The sequence below is a fragment of the Myodes glareolus genome, chromosome 7, assembly GCF_982192425.1.
Source record: "Myodes glareolus chromosome 7, mMyoGla1.1, whole genome shotgun sequence".
NCBI lineage: Eukaryota > Metazoa > Chordata > Mammalia > Rodentia > Cricetidae > Myodes > Myodes glareolus.
Window position 1 is genome coordinate 44,637,389 of NC_142032.1, and position 10,322 is coordinate 44,647,710.

A 10,322-nucleotide genomic window follows, 5' to 3' on the forward strand; every position below is an offset into this window, starting at 1 on the left:
AGACTGAAAGTTCTTAAAACACACTTGTGACACACTCAGAGTCGTGGCCTATTTAAATTCACACACACAAAAAGATGCTTCTTCAGTGTACTACCTAGCTACGGAACCAATTTTTTTATGATTTATTCATCTTTATTTTTTTTTATGTGCATTGGTGTGAAGGTGTTTGGAACTGGAGTTACAGACAGTTGTGAGCTGCCATGTGGGTGCTGGGAATTGAATCCAGGTCCTCTGGAAGAGCAGTCAGTGCTCTTAACCACTGAGCCATTTCTCCAACCCCATGTGTGCCAGAACCAAATTTATATGTCACCAGTTTAAATAAAACATAGTGTTGGCTTTACATTTAGAGCATAACTGGACTGTTTGAGAAGGATCCCATGGATGCACGCTTAGTGTGACTAGGTCTAACGTGATCACCACACATCAACAGGACAAGATAATTTCCCAAGGTGCTCTGGGAATGAATGAATAAGAAGAAAACCTGGAAATTCGAATGATGTTTCCTTGCACTGTTTTAAACACGTGTAACAAAGAAAAAGAATCCCATGGCTGTGATTTCATGAAGCCGACTCCTCACAGACAGGCACTGGGTCTGCTCCATTCATACTGACAGCCCTGGAGTTATAGATGGCCGGCCACTTATAACCATACCCTCTTAGCATCTTAAAGAAATTAGGAAGCAAACTGATAAATGAAAATAGACTTATTTACAGTTTGGCCTAACCTAGGAGAAACGGGCTCTGGGTTTCTCTCTTTGTGGAGCAGGCTTACTGTTTTATGGAAATGATAAGACAAAAGCCAAGAATAAACACGCTATTGAGTTTTCAGAGCTGTGTGCAATCTCTGCCCAGGTATTCTTCCTCTGCCTGGCACAAAGCTTCAGCTTTTCCCTCCACCTGGTGTGGAATTCCTAGGGGAATCTTAGCTCTTCGGTCATTGTTCAGTAGCTTGATAGTGGAAGGGAGAGCAGCATACTCCACTCCTTCCGCATGACATAGAACACACGCAGTTTTTTACATTACTTTTGTCCTGTTTAATAAAATGTTTATTTAGGATGTTAACACAAGGTAGGTCATGCAAGAGCCCAGTTTTAAAAAACAAACCCAAAAAGAGTGTAAGGAATGACAATTGGTGTTGCCAGCTAAAAAGATTGCCAATCATTTTATCACCAAAAGTGCAAATGAAAATATTTGAATCTGACATGGGTGTAGTGATCCTTTGAATTTGCAACTGAATTGTGTTCCGTTCCTCAGAGGAGCAGAGTGCTGGTCCAATAGCCATCACCCCCCCACACACACACACACCCCCCACACTCACACTCCGTATTAAGAAGGCAGGAAGCTCAGAACCTCCGGGTGTGATGGGCTCTTGACAACCTCTGAACAAACTCAAGCTGCCACGTCTCAGCAGGGATGAAGGGTGAGTGCTTGGTGAGCATCAGCTGACACTGTTTCCACTGGGAACCTCAACAGGTTGTTGGTAATGAAAACTGTAGGCCTTGCCAGCTACTCTCCCGGACCTGAGGTGGGGTGTTTTGACATCTGGGGAAGGATTTTCAGGGCAATGAGGACCGATTTGAGCAGAAACACCAAATGGAACACAGTGTCTCAGATTTCAGACAAACACAACTCATCTTGTGGCAAATAAATGAAATAAATAGCATGGAAATTTGACAGATGTTTGGATAACCTACCAAGTGTTGAGTATAATTTCATTGTAGACACAAAGAAGTAACCATCTCAACAAAATTTCAAAAAATAAAAAAGGCTTGTTCTTATTCTGTACAAAACTGTCACTTTTAGAACTGCCCCAATTCATCTACATATTGAATTTATTAACACAGCATTAAGTTTCTTTATGTAAAAACTCTTTGTTCATAGTAATAAAAAAAAGCTAAGGCAGAATTCGGTGGACAGAGCCTCCTGGTCCCTTCCTCTGCATCCCCGCAGAACCAAACGGCTGCGACAGAAGGAGCCACCTCTGTTTCTCCGCATTGAGCATCCTGCACCCTCGCTGTGGTGAGAATTCTGTCCACACACCCTGAAGGACAGGGCTGTCTTTGGCACTTAGGCTGGCAGACTGAGCCTCTTTCCCTTGAGTACTTTTGTAATGTATAAGTAAATACATTGCCACCACAGCAATGAGATCAAAGAAACCCTCGACGCAGAAGCGCCAGTTCCAGTGGACGAGGTACAGAGCACAGAAGAGGCCCAGGAAGAAGAGGTAGTGGGTGGTGATGGTCTCAACCTCGCCAGTCTTGCTGATCATAAAGAGTTGTGGAAGGATGGCCACGGACTCCGGGTAGATGGAGAAGGTCCATAAGAACTCAAGAGGAGAGACGTCATGATTGACTAGAAAAGAGAGGCCTCCCACGGGAAGCACCAGAAACTTCACTCAGAGGTTATCGTGATTTCCATCTTAGGTGGCTTTAAATTTCATGTAGATCAGGTACACCGTGGCATAGGAGCAGCCAATGGAGATGAGCTTCGTAGATGTACTGTAGAGTGAAATGGGTGAAGCAAAAAGATCCAGGCAATGCAAACAGAAGCGGGTTTTTCCCAGAAATGCCCGCACCGGAGCGCATCTTCCAGATCTTCAGCAGTAGAATGACGATGGCCACCAGGTGGAACAGGCCCCCAGACAGCCGGAAGATGTTCACGAGGGTGGCAGCGGTCTCCACAGCAACTCAGGATGTGGCGACAGCCCCTGAAAGAGGAAGCGGTGAAAGATCAGATTTTTACATTACTTTTACTTTTTACAGTACGTGTTGTACACGTGGTAAATCTGTAGAAGAGGACAATTTACAGGAGTCGGTTTTCTCGTTAAACCATCTGGGTTCTGGGGATAACCACCTCCCTGGTCCCAACACACACGAACTTTTGTTGAGTGGTTACAGAAATGAAAATCATTGTCTCTAGGCCATTGTTTCTCAATCTGTAGGAGTCTCATATCAGATATTTATGTTATGATTCCTGAGGGCAGCAAAGTGATATCTATGGAGTAGCAATGAAATAGTTTTCTAGTTGGGGATCATCACAATGTAAGGAACTGTATTAGAGGGTCACAGCATTAGAAAGTTTGAGAATCACTGATCCAGAATGAGAGACATATTGGACTTGGTCACCTGGCCACTCCTAACTATTAGAAAGACTGCGAGCCAAACATCTTAAGAGGGCAATATTCACCTGATGGCTTTATGAGCATGTGACTCCTCTCCCAAGGCCTTGTCCCCCTCAGTAAAATTATTCTTGTCAACACATACACACACACACACACATGCATACACACTCACACACACACACTCACACATACACACACACTCATACTTACATACACAAACACACACACAGCTCTCACATGGAATAGAAACATTCAGTGGGCAGGCTGTAGCAGAGAGAAATCTCTACTGTAGGCCTCAACTGTTATATAATGAGTCTTCCAGGTGGTGGACACTAGGGGCTCTATTTGTACACAATAATGGGATTTAACCAATAGTCATGTCTGTGATGTGGGAACAAAGAAACAGTTTCACACTGTCACCTTCAGCAACCTGGAGAATCCCCTAGTCTTTTAAAGACCTTGCTTGACCCGGATCAAATCAAGATTTGTGTCTTCAAGAATTTTGGAACTAGCCATCTGACATGGGGCTGGAGATTTTCTTAACGCTAACTTAATTTAGACTTTAAGCGTGAGTGTAAGGATAAAGAGAGGCCCTCTGAGAGAAAAGACACGCCCACAGCTGGGCACGTACTTCCGGGGCAAAGGAGCAACTTGTAGGGCATACCCAGGTGTGCTCATGGCCTCCTCAAGGGAGAGTCACAACTAATTGTTTCAGCTCCAGCTACAGTGACTGACATCACCTCATGGTGACTCTTAAGTGACAGATAAAGAAAGTTTAGGAGGAACCCCATCCCCCACCACTTCACTGGTGGCCTTTGACCTTTGATAAGTAAAATGAATGAGGGGTACCAGAGATGCCTCGGATGGAAATGTCTGAGAAAATAAAACCATGTGCCACTAAGACTGACGGTGTTAGGGCCTTTACCGTAAACAGGGTTTCTAGAAGTTTACAGGTTTATAGCTGGCAAGAAAGTAGGGTCTTAAACAGTAATTGTGCTGGGGTGGGGGGAGACACAGTTCCGTTTTGTGTGCCTGAGATTTCTCCTCTTTTTAAACTGCCTCAGTTACAAGGACATTAGGTCACACACAGACATGGGCAATAACTGGTAATTAAGGGGACTGACTATATTATACCCAAGATAATTTTGGCTTCCAACCTGTAACGTCCCTGCCCTCAGCAACCAGTCATTCAGCCTTGCAGAGAGCAATGTTTGTTTAGCACAGTGACCTTTCCCCTACAGACTTCGGTGCACATTCTTTTCCTCCTCGCCCTCTTTCCTCCTCCTTCTCCTCCTTCTTTTTCTTTTCTCTACACTGGTTTCTTGAGACGGGGTCTTGCCCTGTACCTTAGGCTCCCGCCTCAGCCTCCCAAGAGATTGTAGCTCCACTACACCAGATTAAAACTGTTCTTAGTTATAAACGAGAAGAGTGGGAGCGTGTAGCTGTCGGATCAACTGAGGACACCTGTCGCTCGAAGCAAAGTCTCCACTGAGAGCTGATTCTGGGGCAGGATGGGATGGGAAAATTATGGGGACATGAGAACATTAAAGAGCCTTTACTCTGTCTGGCATCTGGTTGAAGCCTTTTGTCAGCTTGGACTCAAGAATTCCAACATAATCCGTAGCGTTTGCTTAATGCCTTTCTCTTTTCCCGGCCGCAAGCCAACTTTTCTGGGGCTCGGCAGGGCCCCATCTATTGTACAGGATGTGTCTCAGCCCCCCTGTACTACCACAAAGGCTATGGTTCCGCTTTCTCCAGTTATCTTCTCATCGGGTCACCTCCTGAGTCAGGTCAAAAATCTCCCTAAGCAAAAGAGAAAAGGAGCAACACTTCTGCCATTAAATGTATTCTTTGGCAATTCCATGCATTTATGTAATGCATTTTAATATTTACCCTCCCTGTTCCTTTCTTTTATTGCCTTCACACACACCGTCATCGAATCCCACCTCCTTCCCGGTAGGTCCCCCTTTAAGGGTCTATTTTGGGGGGTGACCAGCTAAATTTAATCCAGGATGCTTACACCGCCATGGGTTGAGGATCATTTGCTGGAGCACGGGCAACTTATCCGTGTCCACGCGACTGAAGAGACGACTCCCTCTCCCAGTGACCATTGTTAACTGCAGTATCCCCCTCAGGAAGGAGTGAGGCCTCAGGAGCCCGAGCGCCAGTTGTGATGGAATGTTGACGACCCCAACCTTGCGCATGCCACAGGGCACACGCATTTGCACATCTCCTTGTGTACCCAGAGGTCAGAGAAAATTTGCAGCGATTGGTTCTTTACTTCCACCACACAGGTACCAGGGTTCAAACTCAGGTCGCCAGGCGCACAACCACCCACCTTTCCCCACCATCACCAGTCTCTTGTCCAGGTCACCACAGCTGTTTTGACGTCCTGAGTACAGTGGCCATGTCGTGCCTAGAAGGCAGCTTTTCACAGTGCTCTCCTGCTCAGCCTCTGAGGCTTCCGTTCTTTCCCCCACCCCCACAGTATTCTCCGGGCACCGGAGCGAGTGCTGTAGATGTCCCAGTGAGGGCTGAGGGCTCAACAATCACTTATTATTACCACTTTGTCCAGTTATGAGTCTGCTGAGTCAGCACAAAGAGAAGCTCCTCTGATCAAGGCTGATCTGGTACTCATCCGTGAGCATAATTATGAATATTTAGAAAGCATGCCCACTTCACAAAACAAAAAACAATAAGATCCCCCCCCCCCACTTAGAGCCTATGGTCTCCCCCACCGTGGGTTTTTCAGCAGATTTAAGGGATAAAGATGAAATCCCTTCTGTGGAAAGGGCCTCACAGTCAGTAAGTATCTGGTTGTCTCCGTGGCAGTCAGGCCCCACACAAATAAATGAATGTTATAAAGGTCACTTAACTATGTAGATTCAACAGAGGGGTTAAGGAAGAGGAGAGGTGCTCAGAAAGGTGTGGGCTCCTCTGAGTCACTCCGCTGTCTCTCGGAGAGAGTGTGGGATGGTCAGAGTCGCCGAGAACCTGTATAAGACGGTGGCTTTCTGAGGGCACCTGCCAGGATTACACAAGGATGAAAAAATGAAGGGTATTTTCACTGTACACGTGGCTGGAGACGCTCAGGAGGTGCCTTCCTGAGGCCCCACCCAAGGTCATCTCCCTTCAGGCCTTCAATCTGGTTCTTTGCTCTTTTAAACTGAAGTATGTATCTACACTGAACGGAATATTGTCTATGTTGACTGCCTTCACAGCCAATGGGAACTGTGCTGGAGTTCTTGCTCCTCAGCTGGTGAGAGGCTCTGACCAGATTGGGGGTCGGGGGGAGACTCCTGTTATGTTACACAGAATGGAGCTGAACAAAAATGAGGCCTGCAGACCCAGGTGGCTGCTCACTACCGCCCAGTCCTCAGTACCCCTTCCCGCCCCCCAGCAGACTAGCTGACTTTTTCCTGCGCTGACTAGCATTCTGGGGAAAGCTGGCTTGGTGGGAATGCAGGAATCAGGTCAAGGTAATACCGATCTATTTTGCTTCCCAGTATGCCTGAGAAGAAGTCTGTCAGTGGCCTCCCAGATCACCCCTCATCTTGGCCAGCATCATGATACAGGAAAGAGCCTTTCACTGTCCTGATTTAAAGAGGGCTGATGGCTTCAGGTCCTGTGGCAACTACCACAGCTAGAGCTGGAGTTTGCAAGATGGCAGGCGTCAGGTGCAGGTCAGTGAGAGCAGTCTCTCGCACTGGTTGGTTCTCTGGTCAGTGTTAACTCTACTCAGAAGCTGTGGCTTCAGTTAAAGCTTTGCCTGTATTCTCACAAGGGTGTCCTCTTGTTACCATGCAAACCACGCCCCCCCCACAGATAGACACCCCCACACACACCTCCACACCTCCATCCTGGTCTCCAGCAATAATTCCTTTCCTTTTTGTTTGTTTGGTTGATTGACGTTGTTTGAGACTGTGTGTCAAGTAGCTGAGGCTGGCCTTGAACTCCTGATCTTCCTGCCTCCACCTGTAAGTGCTGGGATTACAGGCATGCACCACCATGACCAGCAGCACAGGTAATAGGATCGCAATATAGCACAGCTGTGGGTTTCACTACTGCTGCAGTGATACAGTCTCGCAATCACCCTTTCTGTTCTCTGGAAATTGACGTAAAGGCCTCCATAGACCTGCAAGTCCTCAGATGCTAAGTCCTTTATAGAAAAATGCCCAAGTAATAGGGGCTGGGAAATACCTCCGATGATACAGTGTGTACTGGCATGCATGAGCCCTGCACCCAATCCCCAATACTACAAAGAAGAAAAGGCCTTTAAGTTTTGTCTGAGTGTGGAGCCACATGCCTGTAAATTCCAGCATTCAGAAGGTTCACTAACTGGTGGTGGGTTTAAAGAGGTGATAGAACCTAGAGGGGTTGGAGCCTTGTTGGAGGAAGTGTGTCATTGGGGGTGGACTTTGAAGCTCTATACTTGGCCCCACTTCCTGTTCTTTCTCCGTTTCCAGACTGCCAATGCAATGTGACTGTCTGGCTTCAGGCTTCTGCCACTACATCTCCTCTATCTTATGGACTTATCTCCTGGGGAAAGTGAGCAGAAACAAACCCTCTCTCCCTCAAGTCGACTTCGTCAGGGTGTTAGAACACAACAGAAGAGAAATGAGGCCACCAGTGACTGTACATGGAATTTTTTCACAGTTGAACCCTTTAGGTTTTCCTCTTACTGCCAGATAGAAAAAAAAAAAAAAAAAAAAAAAAACTCTCTCTTATGCCCTTTTCCTAGCTATGTGATCCACACTAGCCCCAAACTTCGAAGCATCCTGCCTCGGTTTCCCCTGTGCTAGGATTACAGGCCCACATTATGGGAACCATTGTGCCGAGAAATGCTGCCTAAAGTTGGTCTTTACAAATCAAACTTTCACCCAGCCTGAACCCAACTTAACACTGCGCTTTGAGGTCTATGAGAACTATGGACTGTGTAATCAGCCTGCTCACAGTTAACCAATCTAGAAAAAAGATATCGTAATCAATGTTTCTAACCTTTGAACATCCGATGTTCCCTATCTTTCCTTTGTGACCCATGCATCCCCTGGCTCAGAACAATATTTGTATGTATGAAATGTGGTCCAAGACTACTCACTGGATGCAGCCAGGCTTAAAAAGCAATACCCTCCCATGTGTGTGCATGTGTGTGTGCACATGTGCGTGCATACACACACACACACACACACACACACACACACACACAAGTAAGAAAGTTCCACCAGGGTCCATAGATACTGGCCGGGTGCTGGCTTGACAAACTGCCTGCACTCTGATCACCTTACCGTACTCCGTCCATTCTCAGCATTCTTTCTCTTTGGGAAAGCTTGGTGGGTGATACACGGCGAGAGTCCTGATACATAAGTTTGTGGCTTAATACTTCCTACTGTGACTCTCGAGCAACTTTCTGAGCTGCTTTCCTTGTCAGCTGTGAGGGGAACACTGAACCGTCACCCTCCCGGGAGAATGGGAGCTTGCACAATGCTCCTGGTTTGTAGTTCACTCATTCCCCCATCGCATCATCTTAACAACTGCTTGCGCTGATCAATGCTCCCCCCAACTGTGAACCTACTGTTTCTCCAGGATTTGCGGAGTCGGATTACACGGGGGTGGGGGGGAAACGGAGATTTAATTTTTCAGATAAACTTAAAATCTGGAAACAAAGGCACACTCAGCTTCTTTCAACAAAGCCTTTTCTTCACCCGACAAAAAGCAAATAATGAATGGTTTCAAGTAACCCAACCATGAGACTTTTTTTATTACTCGATTTCCTAGCAGATCGAGTAATAAGACACCCCTCTTTCAGAACCCTTAGCAGCGATCTGCTCCCAAGCCAGAAGAAAACAAATGTGTTCTTAGCTGCAGTGATCAAAAGTGTTAGTGAAGGAGACAGGAGTTCAACATATACACTACTAGCAAGAGCCTGGCTGACACTAGGGAAGTCTGTAGATCTCGCCAAACCCCACTTTTTAAAAAAGCATTTACTTATTTTTACTTTATGTATATGGTTGTTTCGCCTGTATGTATGTCCGTGTCCTATGTGAATACAGTGCCCAAAAATGCCAGGAGAGGGTGTCAGGTCCCCTGGAACTGGAGTTACAGACATTGTGAACCCCCGTGCTGAGAATTGAACCTGGGTCCTCTGAAAGAGCAGCTGGTGCTCATAATCAAAATCAAGGTGTGTAGTTCCTAAGGAATAACATTTGAGGTTAATTTCTGGCATGCACGTGCATCAGTCCACATGTAACAATTACTCACACATATATGTGCACATGTGCACACATGTACAATACATAGAGGAGAAAGACAGTCTTAATCATGAAATTACAGGAAGAATAAATTTTCTGAGAGGAGCAGATAAGCAAAACCAGTAGGAAGCAAATCAATCGTGTAAAGTCACAAGCCTCTGCTATTAATAAAGGTGGAAGTAAAAAGCAAACAATAATCTAAGCAATCAGAAAAATCAACAAAATTTCAGAAACTCAGGGGGCTAGAGATGAAAACACCTAGTATTCTCCCGGAGGACCCAGGTTCCATTCCCAGTACCCAGTGGCAATTTCCAGCCATCTGTAACTCTAGTTCTGAAGGATCTGATACCCCCTTCTGTCCTCTATATGCACCACATGCATATGTTACAGACATACATGCAAGCAAAACACCTCCACACATGTCCTGAGCTGGCCCACCCTTCACTGGCCCTGGGATGGCTGATCCTGCCCCTCTCTGGATATTGCAGCAGGTAAGCTAACCCTACCCCTCATGGGCAAGCCTCCAACTCAGGAAAGATGGCCCTACTCCTCAGCACAGGCATGCACCTCACCTGAGAAGCACACTAGAGCTGACTCTATTGTCAGGGACACAGATGAGCTGACCCTGAAGGTGTGAGAGCAGAAGAGCTGACCCCAATCCCCCACCCCGTCTGCCATGTAGTGGCCTGCTGAGGGGAAGATGCCCTCCGTCCTCCTCCTCCATCCCTGACTACCTCTGGCAGGAGAGACAACTGGTCCCATGGTCACGAGAGTGAGAGAAGTAGCCCTGCCCTGTACCAGCTGCAGCACACAGGAGAACTCTGAACCCCACTTGGGCAGCACATAGAGCCGACCCTGTTGTTGGGGTCACAGGTGAGCCAGCCCTGAGGGCAGGAGAGCTGACCCCACCTCACTGTATGCCCCCTACAACAACCTGGAGCGGGGGGTGCTGCA

The 10,322-nt window shown here is 46.8% G+C and overlaps 1 pseudogene; it reads right to left on the minus strand.

The window, feature by feature from the left end:
- Nucleotides 1-1,909: 1,909 nt before the first annotated feature.
- On the minus strand, nucleotides 1,910-5,342 carry LOC125397460 (ER lumen protein-retaining receptor 2 pseudogene; annotated as a pseudogene).
- Between the last annotated feature and the right edge of the window lie 4,980 nt (nucleotides 5,343-10,322).